This window comes from Crocuta crocuta, unplaced genomic scaffold (assembly GCF_008692635.1).
Source record: "Crocuta crocuta isolate KB4526 unplaced genomic scaffold, BGI_CrCroc_1.0 scaffold6, whole genome shotgun sequence".
In the NCBI taxonomy this organism is placed as follows: domain Eukaryota; kingdom Metazoa; phylum Chordata; class Mammalia; order Carnivora; family Hyaenidae; genus Crocuta; species Crocuta crocuta.
In genome coordinates, this window is record NW_027531917.1 from 6,191,315 (window position 1) to 6,216,875 (window position 25,561).

The following is a 25,561-nucleotide window of genomic DNA, read 5'->3' on the forward strand; positions in this document are numbered from 1 at the left end:
TTAGGAAGTTTAATTTAAAAAAATTTAATGTTTATTTACCTTGAGAGAGACAATGTCAGCAGTGGAGCAGAGAGAGAGGAAGACAGAATCAGAAGCAGACTCCAGGCTCTGAGCTGTCAGCACAGAGTCGGACAGGGGCTCAAACCCCTAAGAGATCATGACCTGAACCCAAGTCCGCTTAACTGACTGAACCACCCAGGTGCCCCTAAGAAGTTAAGATTGAGGATAGGGAGGAGATGACTGAGGTTTGAAAAGAATGTATAAAGTAATGGTTAATGCTCTACTATATGAACAAAGTGGTTGGATTAGAGAAATGTAATTCAATTGCCAAGAAGCACTGAGGGCTCATTTGGGATTTATGTCATGGTTTTCACCATGTGTCAAACTGGTTGTGTTTTTTCCAACTATTTTCAGCAGTGTGGGTATGAATAAGAACTAGAGGAGAATGAGTTAAATCAGGATGGAATTTTATTCCGTGATCACAAAGAAATGACAAATTTAAATGGACACACAAGATAATGCTTATAAAAAGGTTTTTTGTTTTTTTTTTAATATAAGCTAGAAAAGGGGATGGGAAGCTATAAGGGAAAGTAAAAGATAGTGAAAAGTTGAGAAGATTAATAGACCTTAGAGCAGAGTGAAAGTTATGTTAGAGTTAGGGTACCAGAAAGAGTGAGCTGGACAGATAAGGGTTAGTGGTTTAGATGCTTGATATTGAGCTTATAGAGACATTGATTTAGTGGTAATCTTAAAGTATAGTGTATAACCATAGGAGACAATGGCTAATTAAAGCCAGAGGAAAAATATGATGTAATAAGAGAGCTCAAGTACTGATGTTCAAAATGTTGGAAGAATAATTTATGTGAATACCTATACCACTAATGATAAGAAAACTGAGGCAAAATTAATGGAAATAGAAATAGAAATGTGACTAGACTAGACTTCTACAGATAAACATAGGAGAAAAATTCAAAGTTTTCTCTGAATATGTAGGACTCGATCTTAATTCTTCTTAGGAAAAGAATAATCTTATCACAACCATGAGGGCCTTTCTGTTAATCTTTTAAGCTAGAGCAGAAGATCTATACAGTACATGAAATGATCCATCTTTATCAGTTTTATTTAGTTGAAGAAGACTGAAAGATATGCTTGTATTTACCTGTTGTAACCTTTATCAGGACAGGATGGAAATTAGTAAACATTAAATTTATTTAAGTATAATGAAAACAGGGGTTCCTGAGTGGCTCTGTCAGTTAACCGTCCAACTCTTGATTTTGGCTCGGGTCACCATCTAGTGATTCATGAGTTCCAGCCCTGTGTTGGACTCTGTGCTGATGGTGTAGAGCCTGCTTGGGATTCTCCCAATCTCTGTCTCCCAATCTCTCTGCCTCTCCACTGCTCATCTCTCTGTCTCTGTCTCTGTCTCTCTCTCTTTCAAAATAAATAAACAAGCATTAAAAAAATAAAGTTAGTTTAAGTATAATGAAAACATGTTAGCTAACACTTATAAAGCACTTATTATATTCTAGGTAGTGTTTAGGTACTTTGTACGTAATAACTTCTTTAACCTTCATAAACTTTTGATTAGGTAAGTAGTATTACTATCCACATCTTACAGATAAAGAAAATGGAGACACAAGAAATTGGCCAAAGTCACTCATCTGTTAACTCATGGAGCCAACATTCAAATCCATAAAGTTTTATTAATTGATATGTGTTTATAATATTTAGGAAATACCATATTGTCTTTTGGAAATTGCTTTACAGGGAAAATATATAAATGTATATATATATATTTACATGTTACTGTATATGTGTGTATATATACATATTCATACAAGTATACATATACATATGTTACTAAATTATTTTCAGAAATAAAGTTGATTTATAAGATTTAAGTTATTAACTTATTAATAAGATAATTTTCACATATAGCGACACTTTAAGTATTCAAAGCCTTGCTTGGATACTATTCCAAGGATACATAAACTATTCTAATTTGGGAGATGGAAAATGATCCTTAGTGATTATTTAATCTAAACTCTAATTTTATCAATGGGACTAAACCTTCTTTATTGCTTCATCCCAGAACATACTACAGGGCCTGGAACAGAGTAAGCGCTGCAGTAGTGATGGTTGAGTAAAATACCTTTCTCCACAAAAAAGAGAAAACTTCAGATGCCCAGAATCATAGCCATTCCCACAACCTGACATTCTCAAAAGCTTGATTTTTTCCTTTTTTATTTTAAATATGTCATATATACAAATAGAACTTGGCTGCAACAGTGTGTGAAACTGAATTGGATAAGAAAGCAAGAAACCCTGGTTTGATAATAGGACATGACTGCTTCTTGACTGGATTGATGTAAATCATTGCACCTGTGTCTAATGTGTTCTTCAGTACAATTCTTACTTAACTGTTCAAAACTGTTGAGTCAGGTAAAACAATACTGGCACTTTGATAAGTAATTTACCTGTGTTGTTAACTCATTTAATCCTCAATGTAAGAAAATTGAAAACACAAAATATAACAAATTTGTCCAAGACTCAGTGGCTTGTAACTAGAGAAGCATTAACGAGAATCCAGTCTAGCACCCAAAGATTAATCTTTCACAAACGGACTGTTTCTGATTTTTACAGATGAAATGACTTTAAATTTTATATCTCTCAAATTCCCATATTTATATAAATTTAAACCATAATGAAATGAAACATTCACTAATCCTGAAATCTACTCTTTTCATACAAAAGAACTATACAAAATTAAATTTAAATTTAATTGATTAAATATTTTCTGAGGCAAAAAAAGACAGTTCACATAATGTGGATTATAACATAAAGAAAAATCTGGACTTGATTAGAATAGAAACTCTTCACAAACCTTGTCAGTTTTTAAGATTTTCACCCTTTCCTGGAGGAAATGAAAATTTTTATTAAAATCTTGCAGATAACATTAGGTAATTCTCAGAGTGTCAAGAGTATATTTGGGTATGAAATTATATTATCAAAGGGCTAAAAAAGGCTTAATGAATAACTACAGCAGTTTTTTATTTTAAGAGACATAGGTAGGAGTGTGTTGAAGGAAATATAAAGAGTTTTCACACAGTCAATCTGGGTTTGCATCAGTGATCCAATAAATAATTAATTAAAATATTTGTGTTATAAGGCAAAAATATTAAATGAGGTCTCTTTACTGAGTTGTTAACCTATTAAAATAACTTTAGTATAATCCTCATAATATGTTTAACACAAGAACCCCTTTCTCATGGAAATTCTGAGTTACCAGTGAAATGTGTATCTAATAACTTACAGACATTCAGAGTACTCTTTTTACATGCTCATCTGTCTATGTATGAGCACAAAGAATGATTTTTATTTTGCCCTCAATGAAGCATTTATCATCACATTTTACACCAATAGGTTTTTGGGGAATAGTTTCTTATATCTTCGTAAAGTTCCTGACAATATAATATTTGAAACATAGTGATTCCCATTGATCAGGGCTGAGTTTACCTAGGAGGTTTTTAGAAGCTGTCCTAATATAGGGAGGTACAATAGAATTTGGAAGTATAGATTCTAAGAACTTCACTTACAGTAATAGTGTCATTGTCTTCTATCTAGAACTTCTAAATAAATGATTCCTATAAATATTCTTAGATAGAAAGACTAATAAATGTGAATATTTCTTAAATTTTTATTGATTAACTTAATTCTATACAATTAATTGACAATAATGTACTTTACATATGGATAAAATGTTAAATTTTATATGGAAGGAGATATATCTGATAATATACACTAACTCAATTAAAAGTTTGAATAATGTGAGGAGCTTACCAGATATATATTGCAGTAAATCTACTCAAATTAAATCATAAAGGTATTGCATTATGAAGAGAAAATAGATATAAAATATAGAAAAATGTTGACCATTCGATCTGATTATATATGAGGACTTAATATATGATCAAGATTGTATTTCAGTTGAAAAGAAAAAGTGAATTTATTTAATAAATAGGGTCATAATAATTGGTTATTTACTGGGAAGAAAAAAAATTCAGGTCTACAAAAAACCACAATTAAATTGGATTAAATTCAGATTAAATTAAATTCAGATAAATATTTTCAGTTGTTAAATGTGATTAAATGAGTAAGAATAAAATAAACATCTTAATATCTTAGTTGTGACAATTTTAGCTAATACATAAAATTCTGGAAGATAAATTTGGTGACAATTAAAAATTATTTGGAAAAGTACAATATAAAATAATTCAGAAACATGATAAACTTGAATATGTTCAGATAATACAGAAAATAAAGGGATAACATCTATACTTTACAACAAAAGCTTACAGATTAATTAAGAAAAGACATTAACAGAAAAGTGGGGAAGCATATAAATAAGCATTTCAATAAATAAAATATTAAAATGGCTAGTAAATATGTGAATAACTGCTCAAATTTTCCAGTAATCAGAGAATTGGACATTAAAGAAATGATGAGATCTTATTTTTCACTACTCAGATTGACCGAAAGCATAAATGAATGCATGTAAGAATAAATAAAATTAAAATGCTTTATGCTTTGTGGCATGACCAAATTAATAAACTCATAGATTATTATTAGGAATGCAAAATTTAGAGTCATTTTGGAAAACAGCTTTTTAATATAGATTGATATAAATATACATATTTTGATCCAACAGATACACTCATGAAATCTGCTTCTTAGATGTACAAACACCAAAACATAAGAAAGTATACAAAACAAAGATTATTGCAGAATTATCAATAAAGGTAAAATCTGGAAACATAGTGAATGTCCATTCATTAACAGATATTTAAATAAATCTTGAGTAATCCACTTAGTGAAATATTATATAACCCCTAATGTATTCATAATGCCATGGTGTGAAAATGATCCCATTTTTGTAAAAGAAAAAATGACAAAAATAAATACAAGTGGATGTACACATTACTATAAGATTATAAGTAGATTTACTTCATATTGAAATATTTACACACACACACAAATACATACATGCATATACATTAAAAATATATGAAAGTTTTTTTCCAGAATGTTATCAAATTTGCTAGTATTGCAGGAAATGTTAACATTCATTTTTAATTTTTTTAATATTTGAGCTCATTTAACATAAAGATGTAGTATATGAAAAATTAGAAAAAAATGTTATTTATTTTATTTTTTTAATATTTTATTTATTTCTAGGAGAGAGAGAGAGAGAGACAGTGTGAGCAGGGGAGGGTCAGAGAGAGAGGGAGTCACAGACTGAAACAGGCTCCAGGCTCCGAGCTGGCAGTCAGCACAGAGCCCGATGCGGGGCTCAACCCACGAACCGCGAGATCATGACCTAAGCGAAAGTCGGACGCTTAACCGACTAAGCCACCCAGGCGCCCCGAAAAAAATGTTATTTAAAAAATAATGTAAATATAATAGGTAAATCTAGTCTCTGTGAGCTGAGGTGACTGTTAGAACTTACTCTTAGTTATCAAGAAAGAGAGCCATGGAAGACCAAAAGAGAAAGACCTGCTTAAAAATGAGTTAATAAGCACAACTAAAGCGGTCACATAATAATTGATTCTAAATGCTGAAAGGTTCAGAGGCACATGGATGGCTTAGTCAGTTAAGCATCCGACTCTTGATTTCGGCTCTAGTCATGAACTCACAGTTTGTGAGATTGAGCCCCATATCTAGCTCTCCACTGACTGCAGGGATTCTGCTTGGGATTCTCTCCCTCTCTCTCTCTCTCTCTCTCTGCCCCTCTCCTGCTTGCATGCATGCTCTCTCTCTGTCTCAAAATAAATAAATGTTAAAAAATTAAACGCTGAAGGGTTCATTTTATATTGTTACTTACATAAACTGACTCTAATTTTTAAACTAACTTTTAGTTTCCATAGTTTATGTTAAATGGAAGGAGGAGAATACTTTTTTTTAAAACAGAGCTAAAGTAAATACTAACCTCATTTAAGAAAGCAGGCTGATTTTATAATGTCTCCCTCCACTGTGATCTAATAGTCAGGCTATGAAATACATTCAAACCTGGCAGTCAGCCAGCTGGTAAGTCCTGGCTATAGCGATAGTCAAGGAAAACATAGCTTACCAGTGGATCTCTTTTATTACTTAGAGAAGCATTTTTCTTTCCAGTTCAAACAGAGAATGAAGTTCTCATCACACATTAAGAGTCTATCTAAGACAACATATAAAATAAAACAAACAGGGAAAGTTGACATAAAAAAGTTCAAATAGATGTGGATAAGAATCAAGAATTACTCTGAAGGATTTATGCTCTAAAGTTGAGCTTTTAAAATTTTATTAGAGAATAGTAAAAAGTCTCCTATATAACAAGTGACTTGTGGTGTTCTAAGATATTTGCAACAATATCTGTATGAAATGAAGTTTATCATTAATCTTGGAAAGTAATAACCAAAGGATAACTTTATTTGAAACATTTAAATATATCATTTATACATTAATTATTAATAATAATATTATAAATATGCAAAAAATTCCATGTTAGAGGCTAATAAAAATAATGCCTTCTACCAAAAACATATTTAACATCTATTTTATTTGAAGACATATAAAAAATAAATAAATATTTGTATGCTTTTCAACAAGTTAAATATCAAAGAGAAAAATCTCACAGAGTAGAAGAGAATATGGTTTAAGTGGTTAAAAAAAATCCTGGAAAGATACAGGTTTCCAATTATGGGATGAATAAATCATGAGAATAAAGATTACAGCATAGAGAATATAGTCAATGGAACTGTGATAGTGCTGTATGGTAACAGACAGTAGGCACACTTGTGGTGAGCATAGCATAACATATAGAGTTGTTGAATCACTATGTTGTATACCTGACACTAATATAACATTATCTTTCAATTATATATTAGTATAAACATTTAAAAATTTAAAAATGCAAAACTTTTGCTGTAGTTTGACCAGAAAAAAATTAGGGATGGAAAAATGGGGGTAATGCAGCAAAGTATTAATAACAATTTGATTTAGATGGACTAGTAATGCAATTAATACATTTTTCTATATTTTTGATATTTGGTAATTTTCTTAGTTTTGTTTTCTAAAATAGTCATTTAAATTGTTTATGATTTTCTGTTACAGTGTACCTGCCTAGCAGCTAGTCACAGAGCAAAAGTCCTACAGTGGTATACAACTTAAAATATTAAAATATTTATATAAAAGCAAAAAAGAAATACTAAACTATTTACCTACATAAACTCAGATAAGTCAGTTACCACCCCTGAGGGTGTTTCATCTTTCTAAAATTGGATGTAATAATAATGTTCTATTTCTAGTTTAAAGGGTTATCATTGGCACAATGAAACTCTGAAAAGAGTTGAACAAATACAAAAGTATGTTTGAGACAGCACAGAATTGTGATCTTGATCCCTGACTTTAGAATTAGAAAGATCTTCATCATTTTCTTTATATGTAAAATTGCAGAAGAATATAAGGGTAATATATGTAGAGCACAAAATCAGAGCCAGTAAATGAGTTGTCCTCATTCTTCCATTCATTTAATGACTTGAAATATTCAGTTTTAAAATAATCTTAAAATGGAGAGATAAATTATGTCCATAAAATTAAAATATACTTAATAATCATACCTTTTATTCTGTTTGACTTGAAGGAATGTTCTTGTTACCAATATTTTATCATTTGTGCCATCTTTATTTTTATGTATCTCACTATTCTTTTCCCATTGCTGTTTTGAATACATTTTTACACAAGCAGTTGGAAATATAGTCCTTTTGCTTTTTTTCCCCCCATTCTAAAAAGGAAGTTCAAAATGTGACATGGTGCCAGGTTAACCTATTGTTCTCAATAACCTCAAAATTTTTGAAGAAAGAAGTTCATACATTGTTGGCTAAAGAAGGCTGAATTTTATGTTCATTATGATACACTACTGTGTAGAATTCAACCAAAAATTGAAATAGCCTTTTAATTTGTTTTTTAAACTACTTAAAAGAGGAAAATTGAGGTAGAAGGGATCAAAATTGAAGAGGGGATCAAAATTGAAGACGTGATAGATTTTTAATTTGGCTGATTTTAATATAACAATTTCCTATGCAGGTGAAAAAATATATGAATATGTTTTGTTAATTTTTATTATGATCACATATAATCAATATGTATGTTAATGTCCTTTTAAAAATATTTGCATTTCTTAGTCTCTGAGAATGCTGAAAAGAAATAATATGATACTTCTTTCAATAACTGTTAAAAATATATCAGAACTTAAATATGACCTGACACTACCTTGAAAGATTAAAAAAAACTTTCAAGTATTTTGTTGAAAAGGGAATTAACAAATGTCTAATTCAATTTGTTCATAAAAATCACCAAACTTACTGGAATAAAGTGATTTAAGATTACTTAATTTTTTTATTTGTATACGTTTCACAGAAATTTATTTTTTGCTTATTCTTAGCACAACAAAAATTCACAAAAGTTCAAATGCTTTTAATATATTTTTGGTCAAAATACACATATTTTACATATTTTTATCATTTTATATCTTCATTATTACAAATTAAATATCACCTTACAGATTTCAATAGAAGTGTTTACTTGGAAAATACTCTTTGATATTTTAGTTTGACTATAAAGCTAAATAGTGGTCTAAAATATTAGTTAACACTAACTACAATATGTTTAGTTGGAAGTTAATAAATAATGATACTGTCTCACCTAATCTGATCATTTTATTGCCTTGGATCATTATTTGAAAAGATTTATTGACTTTCTAATGAAATAAATATATTCATTGACCTGAATATCATAAAGTTGGAATTTTAATTAGGAATAAAGTTTAGCTAGTTGAGCTTTGTTTTTAAAGAAACTGGTGGTCCCATAAGAAAATAAATATTAAGCACTTACTATAAATAGGTCATCATACTAAAAATAAATGAAAACAGTGTTCAAACTACATTCTCTGCCTTATGTTGGCTCAAAAGCCACAAGACCATCAAAACCTATTATATGGGAAAATTCAGCAAATATTTAAAATCTAGAATCTTGAACTTTGGAGATTAATGTAGTATATTGTTATAAACATATATGTGACATACATATGAAGAACATTTCATCTTTTGAAATCAATCTTACTTTAAATATATTGTTATAGTTTTTAGGGGAATATAGATTTTAGGGGAATCTTTAATTCTAGAATTTGAATTTGAAAATCAACAGCAAAATTGACAGTTTATTATTGGTATAAAATTGAGGGTCAGAAGAAAATTTTCAAATTTCAAGTTCTATAATCAAGCAAATAGGTATATATATGTCTATACATATAGACATATGTACATGTGTGCGTGTGTGTGTGTGTGTGTACCTGATGAAGTATCTGGCCTTCAAATGTTTTTAGATTTTTAAATGTACATAAAGATTGTTTGGAAACAATGAATGCCTAAAATTTCTGTTAATCCATACAACTTCTAGTTTATAACTGAATTGTGGAAAGTTGCATTAGTCTTTGGGGTTTTTTTATACTATTTTAGTATTTTTTCCCAACAATCTTTTTTTCTCGGGTGGGGGGGTTAGAGTAGAAACTTAGCTTTCTTTTCTTTGTTGCAAGGCTTAGAAAGAGAAGTTTGTCAATAAATGTTTCCTAAATTGATCTCTTTTGCTTTAGCACATATAAATGAATAGTTTTAAATAACTATTTTTCCATTTCTTTGTGTTCTCTTCAACTTCTTTCATTAAGTCTTCTATAGTTTTCAGAGTATAGATCTTTACCACTTTGATTAGGTTTATTCCAGGTATCACTGTTTTTGGTGCAATTGTAAATGAGATAGATTCCTTGATTTCCTTTTCTGTTGGTTCATTATTGGTATATAGAAATGCAACAGATTTGTTTGTTGATTTTATATCCTGCAACTTTGATGACCATGTATTCTAGCAATTTTTGGGTGAAGTCTTTTGGGTTTGCTATGTAGAGTATCATGTGGTCTGCAAATAGTGGAAGTTGGACTTCTTCCTTGGCAATTTGGATTCTTTTGATTTCTTTTTATTATCTGATTGTTGTGACTAAGATTTCCAGTACTATGTTAAAATATTAATGGTGAGAATGGACATCCCTTAAATAAATATTAAAAGATGAAACATTTAGGAGAGAGTAGATAAGATGGCTGAAAAGCATGGAGACCTCCAGCTTGCCTTGTTCTTGAAATGAAGCTAGATCAGCATGAAGCCATTTTGAACACCTAGGCAATTGATCTGAGGATTAATGCAACAATCTGCAACTTGAGCCAAAGAACTTGGCAGGTACACTGTGTGGAGGGGTGAACTGGGGGAGAGAAAAGCCATGGAAGATAGGGAGCTATTTTCACAGAGAGGACAGAAAGAAAAAGAGAAAAGGGGATAGTGCAGCACATCAGGATCATACAAGAAAAGCACTCCTCCAAAAGTAGCCAGAGAGAAAGAGGGAGGAAGAGTGAAAATACTTGTTCACAAAGGAGTGAACAAGAAATCTGTTCCCCAAAATCATTGATGAGGGGAAAGGAAAGTTTCAATACCATGGGGACTCTATAAATGGTGAAGCGTAGAGTCTGACGTTTTGGGGACTTCCAAGCACAGTCCCCAGAAAGACCATTACAAGTCACTCCATCTGCTTAGTGTACAGACTATAGAGTGCTTCAGAGTTTCAGTTCTAGGGGAAACTGGATGTAACTTCATTCAGGTTACATTCTGTTTACTGGCTCACTTATTTGTTCATTTTCTTTGCTTCTGTTATTGTTTAAATTATTTTTTCTTTTCTTTCTCTTTTTTGGATACAAAAAGAGAAAAAAATTATTTTTATTTTTTTACTTTATTTAAATTTTTTTCTATTTCATTTTCTTTTTTATTTTACTCTATAATTTTTTTAATTTTTAAAATTTTCTTCCTTTTTTCCCCTTTTCCATTTTTTCTCTATTCTAGCAAACTTTTTTTAAATTGCAGACAGAAACACACCTACAATCTAGCCTCCTTTATTTGCTTTTTTATTTTCTTTTTAATTTTTTAATTTTAATTTCACTTTATTAATTTTTTCTTCCTCCAAAATTAAAAAATTAAGGAGTTCTCCCCAAAAGAAAGAACAGAAAGAAATAACAGCCAAGGACTTAATCAATACAGATATAAGTAAGATGTTTGAACTAGAATTTAGAACCATGATAAGAAGAGTCATTGCTGGGTTTGAAAAAAACGGAAGACACCAGAGAATCTCTTTCTGTAGAGATAAATAAAATCTATCCAGGCCAAAATTAAAAATGCTATAACTGAGATACAATCTTGAATGGATGCCATGATGGCAAGGATGGACAAAGCAGAGCAGCAAATGAGCAATATAATAGATAAAATTATGGAGAATAATGAAGCAGAAAAAAAGAGGGAAACAAAGGCAAAAGATTATGACACAAGACAGAGAACTCAGTGACTTATTAAAAAGGAAAAATATCCAAATCATGGGCATCCTAGAAGATGAAGAGAGAGAAAAGGGAAGAAGGTTTATGTGAGCAAATTATAGTGGGAAACTTTCCTAATCCAGGAAAGGGCACAGACATCAAAACCCAAGAAGCACAGAGACTTCCATTAGATTCAACAAAAACTGACCATCACCAAGGCATACCGTAGTGAAATTGACAAAATACACAGACAAGAAAAGAATTATGAAAGTAGCAAGGGGGAAAAAAGTCCTTAACTTGTAAGGGAAGACAGATCAGCTTCACAGCAGAAACTAATCTATCTGCAGAAACTTGGCAGGCCAGAAAGGATTGGCAGGATATATTCAACATGCTGAATGGGAAAACTATACAGTCAAAAATTCTTTATCCAACAAGGCTGTCATTCAAAATAGAAGGAGAGATACAGAGTTTCCCAAACAGAAACTAAAGTTCATGACCACTAAACCAGCGCAGCAAGAAATTTTAAGGACCCTTTGAGTAGAGAAAAGACATAACAAAACAAAAAAGACCAAAAGCAACAAAGACTAAAAAAGGACCAGAGAACATAACCAGAAACCCCAACTCTACAGGAAACACAATGGCACAAAATTCATACCTTTCAATAATCATTCTAAATGTAAATAGACTAAATGCTACAATCAAAAGACATAGATTATCATGATGGATAAGAAAAAAGACCCATCTATATGTTGCTTACAAGAGATTTATTTTAGACCATAAGAAACCTGCAGATTGAAAGGAAGGGGATGGAGAACCATCTGTCATTCTAATGGTCATCAAAGGAAAGCTGGAGTAGCCATAATTAAATCAAATGAAATTTAAAAATAAACATTAATAAGAGATGAAGAAGGGCACTGTATCATAATTACGGGCCCCATCCACCAAGAAGGTCTAACAATTGTAAATATTTATGTCCCTGATATGAAACACCCAAATATATAAATCAGCTTATCACAAACATAAACTCATTGATAACAATACTGTAATAGTGAGGAATTTCAGCGCCACACTTACAACAATGGACAGATTATATAAGCAGAAAATCAAGAAGGAAACAATGGTTTTGAATGACACACTGAACTGGATGGACTTACAGATACATTCAGAACATTTCAGCCTAAAGCAGCTGCATACACATTGTTTTCAAGTGCACATGGAACATTCTCCAGAATAGATCATATACTGGGTCACAAATCAGCCCTCAACAAGTACAAAAATATCAAGACCATACCATACATATTTTTAGACCGCAATGCTATGAAACCCAAAATCAACCTCAAGAAAAAATTTGGAAAAACCATGAAATTTGAAAATTAAGAACATCCTACTAAAAAATGAATGGGTTAAATAAGAAATTAAAGAGGAAATTTAAAAGTACATATCAGATAAAGGGTTAGGATCCAAAATATATGAAGAACTTGCCAAACTCAACACCTAAAAAACAAATAATCCAGTGAATAAATGGGCAAAAGACATGAATAGACATTTTTCCAAAGAAGACATGCAGATGATTAACAGACATATGAAAAGATCTCAACATCACTCATCGTCAAGGAAATACAAAACATAATCACAATTAGATACCACCTCACACCTGTCAGAATGGCTAAAATGAACAACTCAGGCAACAACAAATGTTGGCAAGAATGCAGAGAAAGAAGAATCCTTTTGCACTGCTGGTGGGAATGCAAATTGGATCAGCCATTCTAGAGAATAATATGGAGGTCCTCAAAAAATTAAAAATAGAACTACCCTATTACCCAGAATTTGCACTACTAGGTATTTATCCAAAGGATACAAAAATGCTTATTCAAAGGGGCACATGTACCCCAATGTTTATAGCAGCACTATTGACAATAGCTAAAGTATGGAAAGAGCCCAAATGTACCTTGACTGGTAAATGGATAAAGAAGATGTTTTATATATATATATATATGTATGTATATATACATATCTATGTATGTATGTATATATACATATATATGTATGTATGTGTATATATGTATGTATGTATATATAATGTTTTATAACATTATAAATATATATAATGTTATAAATGTATATAATGGAATATTACTTGGCAATCAAAAAGAATGAAATCTTGCCTTTTGCAACAACGTGGATGTAACTAGAGTGTATTACGTTAAGCAAAATAAGTCAGAGAAAGATAAATATCATATGATTTCATTCATATGTGGAATTCAAGAAACAAAACATATGGACATAGGGGAAGGGAAGCAAAATTAAGATAAGATAAAAACAGAGAGGGAGCCAAACCATTAAAGATTCTGAAATACAGAGAAGCACAGACTGAGGGCTGTTGGCGGGATATTGCGTAGGGGGATGGGCTAAATGGGTGATGGGCATTAAAGAAGGTAATTGATGGGATGAGCACTAGGTGTTATATGTTAAGTGATCAATCACTAAATTCTATATCTGAAATCATTATTACACAGCATGTTAACTAATTTCATTTAAATTAAAAAAGAGGGGAAACATTTAGCTAAACATTTACTAAATAAGAGGCAGCTTGCTAAACAAACGGAATATTATTTAATTTCCATAATAATTCTTTGAGGTATTATATATCAAGTTAAGATTTTGTGTGGCTTAGGGTGCCTGGGTGACTCAGTTCGTTAAGCTTCTGATTTCAGCTCAGGTCATGATCTTGCGGTTCATGATTTTGAGCCTGGTGTTGGGCTCTGTGCTGACAGCTAGCTCAGAGCCTGGAGCCTGCTTTGGATTCTGTGTCTCCCTCTCTCCCCCTGCCCCCACTTGTGCTCTGTCTCTCTCAAAAATAAACATTAAAAAAAGGATTTTTTGTGGCTAAAATTTACAGAAAACTAAAATTAACAGTGGCTTAAAGCAGAGAGATGCTTATTTCTTTCTTAACTGAAGAATATATATGATGGTTCTATTCCATGAATTCCTCATAGACTCAGGCTCCTTCCAACTGTTGCATGGTGAGAGATGGGGGGTGGTGTGGTCTGGCTGAGGTTGAAGGGGAAATGTAGGAAGAGAGGGGTTAGGAAAAAGCAAAAGGGAGTAAACCAGAGATATCCAGAAATACATGACAGCTTTCATTTGTTAGAACTCGGTTACATACAGAAATACAAAGGAAGGAAAAATTAAGAAATATAGTCTTCATTTTGGGAGATCCTACATCCAGAAAAAAATGTTCTCTTTGCAGAAAAAAATAGATACCGTTGGACAACTAGCATATTTATCAAGATATTTTAAGGGGACATAATCGTGGGATGGAGAATTTTAATTTTTCAACGTTCATACAATTAATAAATCATCAAATCCATTCAAACACAGAAAGTTTACCTACAGAATAAAATATTTTTTAACTTAAAAATTCTGGTGACTTTACATTTGTTTTTTTTAATACTATATGTTATAGTTGACAAGATTATTATGGGAAAGAATGATAAAAAGTGAAACAGAAAAATCTCTCCAATAAGAATAAATACTTTAATCCTACCAATAAGAAATGACAGTTGTTGCTGATTTGGAGTGCATTAGCTTTTAATCCTTTTTTTTCTTTTGCCATTCTGTGTGTTCTTCATGGCCTATTAGGAATAGAGAGAGACAAAAGTTTTAGAAAATCAAGTCATAGTTATAAGTTGCACTGTGTAGTTAATTATAGCATATATCTGTATTATGTATACAGATCTTGCAACAAACTCCATTTGTGTTGCTTAAGTAGATGATCAATAAAGAAATGTAAACTGTAAAAATAGTGAATATTAAATGATACATGAATTAGAGAAGACAAGTATTCAAACTAAGTGGTGCTGAGTAATAAAGACTAAATTTATTTTGATATTCCAAACTTTTCATTATTTTCTCTATATTTAGTAAAAATGATGTGACATATATTTCTATTCAGAATATTTTTGCTAATTCCAAGGAAAATGTGAGTATATGTATTACTCATCCAAATTTGAATAATAATCTGAATAAATGTTTTGTGGCATCGTGACAATAAGAGCTTTCATAAGTTCAAGGTAGTTGTGTTAATATCTACTTGTTCCAACAGAACCTCTTTGAAAAGTCTGTGGACAGTAATAAAATCAATTTATTATATATCCACGCTTCAAAGCATACAACTTGAACAAATAGTTTTAGTTCATTATAGTGACAATGATGTGATATTTATGGTTTCCACTTTAAAATTTGATAATTTAATTATAGTTCTTAGTAATTTGGCATATATAATTAATCCTTATGGGTAGTCAATTCTCAGTAATCTTTTATGTATAGTAATCTTTCATAACATATTCAAGATATTTTTGTTAAGATGTATGACATTTTGTCTCAGGTAGTATAATTTGATCCTTTTTCTGAACCTGAGGGAGTGAAATGTATATTTTCCCATTTAATTTTATATTAGTTTCAAAGAATCAAAGTATGCTTCTCCCAAGAACATGGAATATAAAAATTTTAAGTTTTCTTGCAATTTGGTGAGAATGTGTGACTATTTCTGGCCAATGGCTGTAAAAAATAATTACTAGGTGTCATTTCTAGGATAGATTATAGGACAAGAGTTTGGAGTTTTTTTGTTTTTGTTTTTTTTTAATTTTTTTTTTTTTAAATTTCTAGGAGAGAGAGAGAGACAGCGTGAGCAGGGGAGGGTCAGAGAGAGAGGGAGTCACAGACTGAAACAGGCTCCAGGCTCTGAGCTGGCAGTCAGCACAGAGCCCGACGTGGGGCTCGAACCCACGAACCGCGAGATCATGACCTAAGTGAAAGTCGGACGCTCAACCGACTAAGCCACCCAGGCGCCTCTTGAGTTTGGAGTTTTTTATATTCTCTCTTCCCAAGTTGCAGAAAATGGCAATCATATTGTTGAATCCAAGTCAACCTGGATTTATGTGTAGGTACTTAGAGCATTGTCCCCAACCATTGTCCAACTCTCTTGCACTGGGTATTTAGTATTGATGAAAGAAGAAAAAAAAAACAAGCTTTATTGATTGAAGACATTGAAAGTTTTGAAGCTTGTTAATTTTTCTGGCAGCAAAACTAAAATATTCTGATTAACAGAGTATGAAATAATTGAAGTTTTAATTTTTCTTTATTTTTTAATGTTTTATTATTTTTTAAAATTTATTTCTGAGAGAGAGAGAGACAGCATGAGCAGGGGAGGATCAGAGAGAGAGGGAGACACAGAATCTGAAACAGGCTCCAGGCTCTGAGCTGGCTGTCAGCACAGAGCCTGATGCAGGGCTCTAACCCACGAACCATGAGATCATGACCTGAACTGAAGCTGGACGCTGAACCAATTGATCCACCCAGGCACCCCATTTTTTTAATGTTTTATTTTATTGTATTGTATTTATTTTTAAAATTTAGTCTCTGAAATTATAGAGAACAGGGTTTTGAATATAATACTATCATATATGGTTTGTTTCTGGTGTGGAACCAATAATTTCCTTATTACTGGCTTATACAAATATGAAAATTTGAGGTATAAAAAATGTAACTTACATAAATTTTATTGTTCTACATGTAGCTACTAATTTGTTCAACATAGTATTTTAGCATAATGTTAAAATAACTATTATAGAATCATAGAGGCTAAACGGTTACCTGTTGACTTACCAAAAAAGGTTGTAATTTAGTCACAGTTATATTCAACCTAAAATTGAAATTCTTTTACCAATGTCATCTTGTTGTTCCTCATTCAAAGTTTCTGGTTACCCAATTTGTATAGAAAACAAACAAGAAAACCAAATATAAAACCAAATTTCTCATATCATGCATAATTTTAAGGGACAAAATTCTAACTTTCAAATCACAGCTTAAAATTTTATTTCAAAGTACTAAATCTAAACATAATTTATGAAACTATGTGTGTGTATGAGTCGATGCTTTGAAGGTTAGATGCAGAATTAAAAAGGAACAGCAGAGATGAACTCCTTCCTCATTATTTCAGGCAGTAGAGTACTTTTTCAAGACATATTTAAGATATTTTTGTTAAGAATTCTATTTTGTCTCAGGTAGTTTAGTTCGATCCTCTTTCTGAACATGAGGGAATATGAAGTACGTTACCTCATTCAATTTGGTATTAATTTCAAAGAACCCAAGTTTAAGAGTGGTATATTTAAGCAAAAGCAGTAGTAAGATCCATTATGAAACTCCTAAGCTTTTCTCAAATCAGTTTCTATAAGAAGCCAGCCTTAATGTCCTTAAGCATCCATTAAATATAATAAATTAACTGCTTTACTGTGCTTCTATAATAGTATTGTTATGTTCTATTCTTGAAAAAATTAATAAAATAGTCAAATCATTTTCTGTATTTGATAACATTATGACAGCCTTCAAAAATCACTACATATTACCTATAGGATAAAATCCAAGCTTCTTAGAATGGCACATAAAAGCCTCATTGACCTGGCCTTGGACACCTTGCCCAAATCTGTCACTAACCCCTCACTTTAACCTCCAAGAAATTGCTTATAGTTCTCCCCCAACATAGTGAAGCTTCTCACTTGTACTATTGAAATGTTTGTTATTGTCAGTTCCATTTAACACCTTAATATATATTCATCTCTTCCAAGTAACCATCAGTGATCTTCTCCAAGAGGAGGCTAGCTTATTGTCTTTCTGTCTTTCTTATTAAGACTTGTCCAGAAAATACCTCTGAGCTCCACCATACTTTTTTTTGTCTCATGTTTTTCAAGAGCTGGAGAATGTGTATATGACAGTGTGCATCCCTATCTGCTATGGTGAGGATCTTATTCATTCGGGAAGTTACACCTTGCCAAAAGCTAGCACTCTGCCAGGAGTTGTCACCGTCACATTTACCACCAACAGTGTAGTCCTTGTTGACATCTGACCAAGTGACACAATTCCTAAAGCTCATTCTGAACGTTGCCCTCTATTGCCACCTCTCATTCCAACTCTCGTACTTTGTAATCATTTCACCCCTCAACCAAAGTAAAAAGGATGGTGAAGTAGAGACAAATTCAGATTATTAATCTGGGGGGTAGTCTTAGGAAACACAGTGAGTGGGAGGGTAAGTGAAACAATGAAGGAAAGGAATGTGTCATCATTTTACCTTTGTGAGAAACAGGGCAGCAGTTAACAATGGGGACACTCTAAGAATCTCTAGAGGACACACATCACAATGTTCCCAACAGAAAACAGGACTACCAGCACCAGCCCCTATTGGTTGGGGGCTTCTTCGGGTGTTGGTGTGCTAATTCCCCATTTCCACTTTGGGCCTACTCCCGAAGTGCTAGAAATTCTTGAGGCAAACGATTTCAAATGAAGCCATCAGCCTCGTTTGGACAGTTTGGATCATAGCTGTAACTGAATTTAGATGGGTTGAGTTGATATAAGGCATAGAATTTACAGTGTCTGCTATATTGTCTCATGACTTCTTTGCATAATGTCATATATTTATAACTATCTGTGTTTATATTTTCCATGATAGACTGGGAAATTTGAGAGAAAATTATGCATGACAGCCCCTGGCACATGTTGTTCAGTGTGATAACTGTCAACAAATCTATTGATTCAATTTCCCAACTAGTTCTTGAATTTGTCTTCCAAATTCTCCCCAGACCTCTACACATTTCCCTATTTTTTCCCTACACAAGTGCTGGAATACCTCATAACTGACTTTTCTATGGCTTGTCTTGCTTTCCCTTTTTCATTCTTTCTCATTGCTGCAGTGGGAAATTCCTAAAACTTCTATGTTTAAACTTAAAATATCGTGCATGCTCTTCATGTTGTATATTAAGAGCTACTATTTAGTAAGTCTCTATGTATGAGACCAATTCAGAACACTTTGGAAAAATTATTTTATAATTTTACCAACTAAAAAAATATTCACAGGAAAATACCTGACTTTGGGGAAGAAAAAGTTACAAGGACTGTTGTTCTTTGTAATGTTTATATGTAACATAAGCCTTCAATAAAAATTGAATTTCTGTAGCATTAGAAGCTCATAGTTCTCTGCTTCCAATCCCCATCTTTAACACCTTATTTAACTGATGTGGCACCCTACAAAATTTCCTCCAATATTTCTGAGTATTCTTCAGCAGTGACCCATGTGAGTTTATTAAACTAATCGGTCAGCTCCATGAGACATAACAGACTATATAGATGTTGCTGCTGAATTAAAGTCCTCAAAGTTCCCCCTAAATATGACAATATGTAAAAAAGCAGCATATTTCTTATTTTTGTTTTATTGAAAAGACAGCAGTATGTTATACCTCAGGATTTTATAGCACCTTTATCTGAAAATATAATCTTTTAAAAAATAGTTTGTTTTTGAGTGAGAAAGCAAGAGAGAGCAGGCAGTGGCAGAGGGAGGGAAACAGAGGATCTGAAACCGGCTCTGGGCTGACAGTGGAGACCGTGACGTGGGGCTTGAACTCAAGAATCACGAGATTGTGACCTGAGCTGAAGTCAGATGCTTAAACTGACTGAGCCACTTAGGTGGCCCTGTAAATATAATAATCTTTTAAGTTTTTGTTCATAGGCTTCTCTCTCTTTTTCTAGAAAACACATGCTAGTCCTTGAGAGGTTCAATTTGAACCACCGTGAAAGGCAGAGTTCTGCTTTTCTCAGAGACAACATTCCTTTTTTATGCTGAGGATTTTGTAACTCGGCCATGCCCTTCCTATCAAGAGGCTCTGATTTGGTTGGCCCACAGTTTATATGACATAGTCATAACTGCATCCCATGAAAAAATGTGCTTAAATTTCAATTGCATTTTCTGCTGAAAGTATATGTTCTTTATAATTATTATTATACAATAAAACAAGAAAAATGATCAAAAGTACAATTCTTATATAATCTCATATTTTTTATTTTACCTTCCAATCATATTTCAATGTATACAACATATAAATTCATTTTTTCAAACTAAAAACAGTAGAAATTTTATGAGACTAATTTAATTTAGTTCCTATACATTTAAAAGCCTGTTCTAAATGTACACTTTTCTTACCATCTATAATATCATATATGAAAGAAACATTATTCTATGCTGATGTGCACCCTGAGAAGGTCATGGATATTTTAAAAGTAAGAGAGGCTAGTAACATGACCGACTAAAGATCAGTTCAGAAGCATGTGTTCATTTTGAGAAGATTTAGAGCCATGGCTGAACAATGGCTTAACCTCTTCGATAAAAGCTGTTCACAGAAACCTACAAAGTCATATTTGCCACGTTTCTGCCAGGAGAGGCATAGAATTTAGAGACCTGGGATTGTATCTTTTAGAAGTCAAGCTCTCCAGCACAGTTAATAGATTCTTTTTGAAATTTCCTCATCCTACTGTGGAATAAAAAAAAATATCCTTCAAAGAGAAAACCTGTAATGGTTCTTTGTCAGGAAGGTCATGGATTGGATTTTTGCTTTAAAAAATATGACCCCCACACTCCTTGCTATCTTAAGGTTTTATGAATTAATGTTATTTTTTTCTGTCCATAGTTCATGTCTCTAACATGATTTATGGTCAGTTTTCCTCAATGTTTGCTATAGAACTTGCTCCCGGTTACCTTCAATAAAAGAAAGGTCAGTTAATAAAAAATGAGGTTAACATTATAATGACATTTTTTAACACTAAACACTAAACCCACTAAGAGAAGAGAATATTACTGAAACCAGCCAGAGATGTAACCATGTAACAGAAAATCTGTAAGACGGGTAATCCACAGCAAGGTGACTAAAGCATTACTAGACTGGACCTTGGAATTTGAGTACAAAAATATTAGAATTTAGTTTCTGTGACTGCTTTTATATGATTTTATGATTTTTCCCAGCAACATGTGTGTGAGATACTGGAAAACTGATGTTATCAGGGTTATCCTGGTGATGAGACAGGCTAAAAGAATTGAAGAACCCATCTGGAGTCTGTTAGGTCTTTCATATTCAAATTTCTATCAAAATTAGTAGGGACATTTCAATAATAACAGGAAATGTCCTCACAGCTGGTGGTACTTAAAGGAATATTGGATTTTGAATAAGTAGTCTGGGTTCAGTCACTTTTTAAAATGCTTTTACTTTAAGCAACTGATGTTACTGCCTCATCTGCATGTGAGGTTATTAATACCAGTTTTCAAGGGCCATTGTGAAGATTTCAGTAATTAAGTGTTGAAATGTATGGTATGTGGTAGGAAACCCAGTAAGCCTTATGTAAGCCTGAAACTGTTTGCTAAAAATTAAGAAAAATATTATTACTTTATCAAAAAGAAGTTTTGAACTTCTTGACATGCTTACTGTAACACAAGCATTAGAGCATTTTGTCTCTTTAGAAACAAATAATTTTTATTTATATGAAGTTTACTCAGCAATACCTTAATTCATCTGTGAATCTTGTGATATCAGTAGCATATCCACAACTCCTCCCTAACTTTTACCATAACCCTTTCCTAAGGCTTGTACCTCATCTGTTGCTGTTTCATTACTTCCTCAAGGTACATCCTGCATTTAATCATCTCGGAATTCATTCATAAAAGTGGCCACAGTCAATATACCCTGATGATCACATATGTGGAAACTAAAAGATGGTAATGGAGAAATGGGGTTTGAAACAAGGATAAGATTAGCCTTTCCCCAAGCTGACATATGAATTTTGATTGTATGTTCAGGGAAACAGTACTATTCTTTAAAGTGGCAATTCTTTGTTGAAGAGGGCATATTTTGCAGAGTTGATGATTCTTCATGTATACAGAATGTACACACGTGGACTTTCATAAAATATGAATGATGCCCAATTTATAACTGAATTTCAAAGTCTTAACATTTATTTTCGTAGTTGCATATAACATGTTTATTCCATTCTGATTAGTAAATTAGTGAGACAGAAGTGGATGTCTCAAGACTTTTCACTTCAAACTCAGAGAAATCAAATTCAAAAATGGGAATTAAATGTAGGTTCTGGATGTTGTTATTTGTGCTTCTTGGACAAACTAGTTATTCCTCTAGGTCTCAATTTCTTTCTTCTCAAAATGTATAAAACAGACTACAAAAAAAATCTAAATATTAGAGAATAACTAAAAGGGCCTAAGAATGGTAGGTACTGGTCATATATTAGATTACTTCAATAGACAGAAACTAATTGCTTTTTAATGATGACATTTTTCACAACTATATTGAATTAGGGTTCATTAGCATGTGTTACAAATTGGTATAATTTTTATAGTATTAGCAATAGTTATAGCTAAATTTATTAGAGATTTATTGTATACAAAGTAATTTTATGTACATTATTGCATTTGATTTCCAAAGAAAGCCTATGAGGTTAATTAGTGAAATGAAAAATCATTACATAAGTTTACAAATGTGAAAGAACTGATTTCATAAAATGATTTGATTTAAATCATAGACATAGAGTTAAGACAAGAACCCAGGAATTTTGGCCTTCAAATTTCAATATTTCAACGAAATATGCTATAAGTTGTAATAATTTTTTAATTTGGGGGAAATAATTCTTAGAAGCTATGTTTCTTCCCTAAATAAAGATAGCAAAATGGGAGAATGTTTAAGTTTGGTGAAGTGTCATCAATTACAAAGAAATANATATGCTATAAGTTGTAACAATTTTTTAATTTGGGGGAAATAATTCTTAGAAGCTATGATTCTCTCCCTAAATAAAGATAGCAAAATGGGAGAATGTTTAAGTTTGGTGAAGTGTCATCAATTACAAAGAAATAATGGTAGTAGAACTAAGATAATTTTTTTTTCCTATGGTTATTCTATACTAACCCAGAAACGTTTTTATTTTTTATGTTTATTTCTTTATTTTTGAGAGAGAGAGAGAGAGCATAGGAGGCACTAGGAGGCACAGAGAGAAAGGGAGAGAGAGAATCCCAAGCAGGCTCCACACTGTAAGCATAGAGCCTGATGTGGGGCTTGAACCCATGAACCATGAGATCATGACCTGAGCCAAAATCAAGAGTTAGATGCTTAACCAACTGAGCCACCCATATATCCCCAGAAATGTTTCCAGTTCTACACCCTAAAATAAATTTGTTGCATAGACAATCTAAGAATTCTGTATTCTTTTCTAATAAGTGATAACAATATTCATACATGAATTGGTATTTACTTTACAAGTCAACATTTTATGTTCATATAGGAGGACAGACTGGAAACTGTGAATCAGAGCTCATGACCAAAAATGGATAGGGTGATCTGAAATGAGATGTTTAAATCACAAGACAGAACACTTGAAATGCGAATGTATGTTGAATGCCTCTATCATATAAAATTCAACTCATATGTTGAATTTTATGCTATAAGATAAATATAGGATCTCAACCAATAAGATCCTGGTTTCCTTGTATTGTATTCTTTGACTGTATTCTATGTACTATAATAAAATGGGCAGGATAACAGTTGCTTTACACACTTTAAAATAAAAGTAGATCTTAAAGATAAAAGCTGAATATTAAAATTTTTCTGAACTTCCTTATCCTCAAGAGAGGTTATTATAAAATCTGAATGGCATATCTATTTTTTACCTTGTAAATCTTCTTCATACATACATAGGATATTTTACATCTTTACAGTTATTATTAGAACTCCAAATTAAATATCTATTAACAGTTCAATCATTATACCATCTGACTGCGGTCAATGGAATTCTTAATAGCTTAAAAAACAAGAGCAATATCAACGTAGTACAATATATGGAACATTTTATTAGGTTGACAAAAACACAAAAACAAAAACAAGAGAAGTTAACATTATACATACATACTTATGTATACATATATAACATGTAATAGGTTTATTTATATTGAACTGTGATTTGTGCTGAATAATCGCTATGGTTCTACTTCATAGGAAATTATGTTAGTAATGAAAGTGAATTAAAAGTTAAGAAAACAGACTTGTTTGAACGATATTTGAATTATACTTGTTGCTTTATATCAGTTTCAATGTTTTTAAAAATATACATAAACTTGGGATCACCAACACAAATTGAGCAAATAAATGAGAATTATTTCCTAAAACAATGCATTGAAAGAAGCGTCATCCCTCTTGTTTTCAAAAATAGTTTCTTACATTTCTTACTATGTATGTTTTCTTACAAAAGTGTACTAATTTACTCTATCTTCGCTCTAGTTTAGTTGCAGTAGTTCCCATTAAAAGGGAATTTTGCCATTAGAATATTTTTTCTTTTCTAGAAAAAAATATAGATGTTAAGTCATTAGTATTGAACAATAACAGTAGCTTCTTAAAACCACAAGATGGAAGGTAATGGTGTTCCCAGAACTGCCAGGAATATTGCTCTCTGTGATAGGTAGAATTGCAAGATATGCTCTAAGGTTCCCACTCTGGAATAGACACATTATATGATCCTTTCCCCTTGAGTGTGGTGAGAACCTGGGATCTGTTTATAGAGTCTCAGAAGGAGAAGATAAAGAATGTGGTGACAAAATTTTGAAGAGGGAATGGCTGTAAATTTCCAAAACTGCTGAAGACAACAAACCATATGTTAAGGAAAACCTGAGACTCCAAAGTATGATTTTAACAAAATTAATCTATATAGTAACACAATAGAATAAAATTGCAAGAAGAGCAAAGACAAAAGAAATTTTAACATGCCCCTAGAGAAAAACAACATAATATCTTCAAAGGAATAACAATACAACTTAAGTCTATTTTCTCAACAACAATGATAAAAGCTAGAAGACAAATTATATTTTTGAAGTGCTGAAATAAAATAACTGTCAGTCTAGGAGTTTAAAGCTTAAAAAAATTTCTTTTAGAATGAAAATGAGAAAAGTCATTTACAAACACACAAAATGAAAGAATTTACCATAGTAGAAATGAAGTAAACACTAAATATTGCTCTTTAAACAGTGAGGGAATAGAAGCTTAGAGATACAGGCAGAAATTAAGGCTATAAATATATTGGTGACTCCAAATATCAATTCTATTAATTCTAACACTGTTCTATTATTATATATAATATATTATAAATACATATTATAATTTTTATAAAAATATAAACTATATAAATTATAAATAATTTTATAAAGATTTTTATAAAAATATAAATTATATATAATATATATTCTATTAATTCTAACA

At 31.8% G+C, this 25,561-nt stretch overlaps 1 long non-coding RNA gene and 1 pseudogene across 1 annotated transcript in view; both read left to right on the top strand.

Annotated features, from left to right (window-relative positions):
• LOC144240586 (uncharacterized) overlaps positions 1-25,561 on the top strand; it is an 82,567-nt gene that overhangs the window by 50,497 nt on the left and 6,509 nt on the right. The gene's annotated exons all lie outside the window — the stretch shown is intronic.
• The window catches only part of LOC144240543 (microtubule-associated protein RP/EB family member 1 pseudogene), a 35,289-nt pseudogene that overhangs the window by 7,781 nt on the left and 1,947 nt on the right, over positions 1-25,561 (top strand).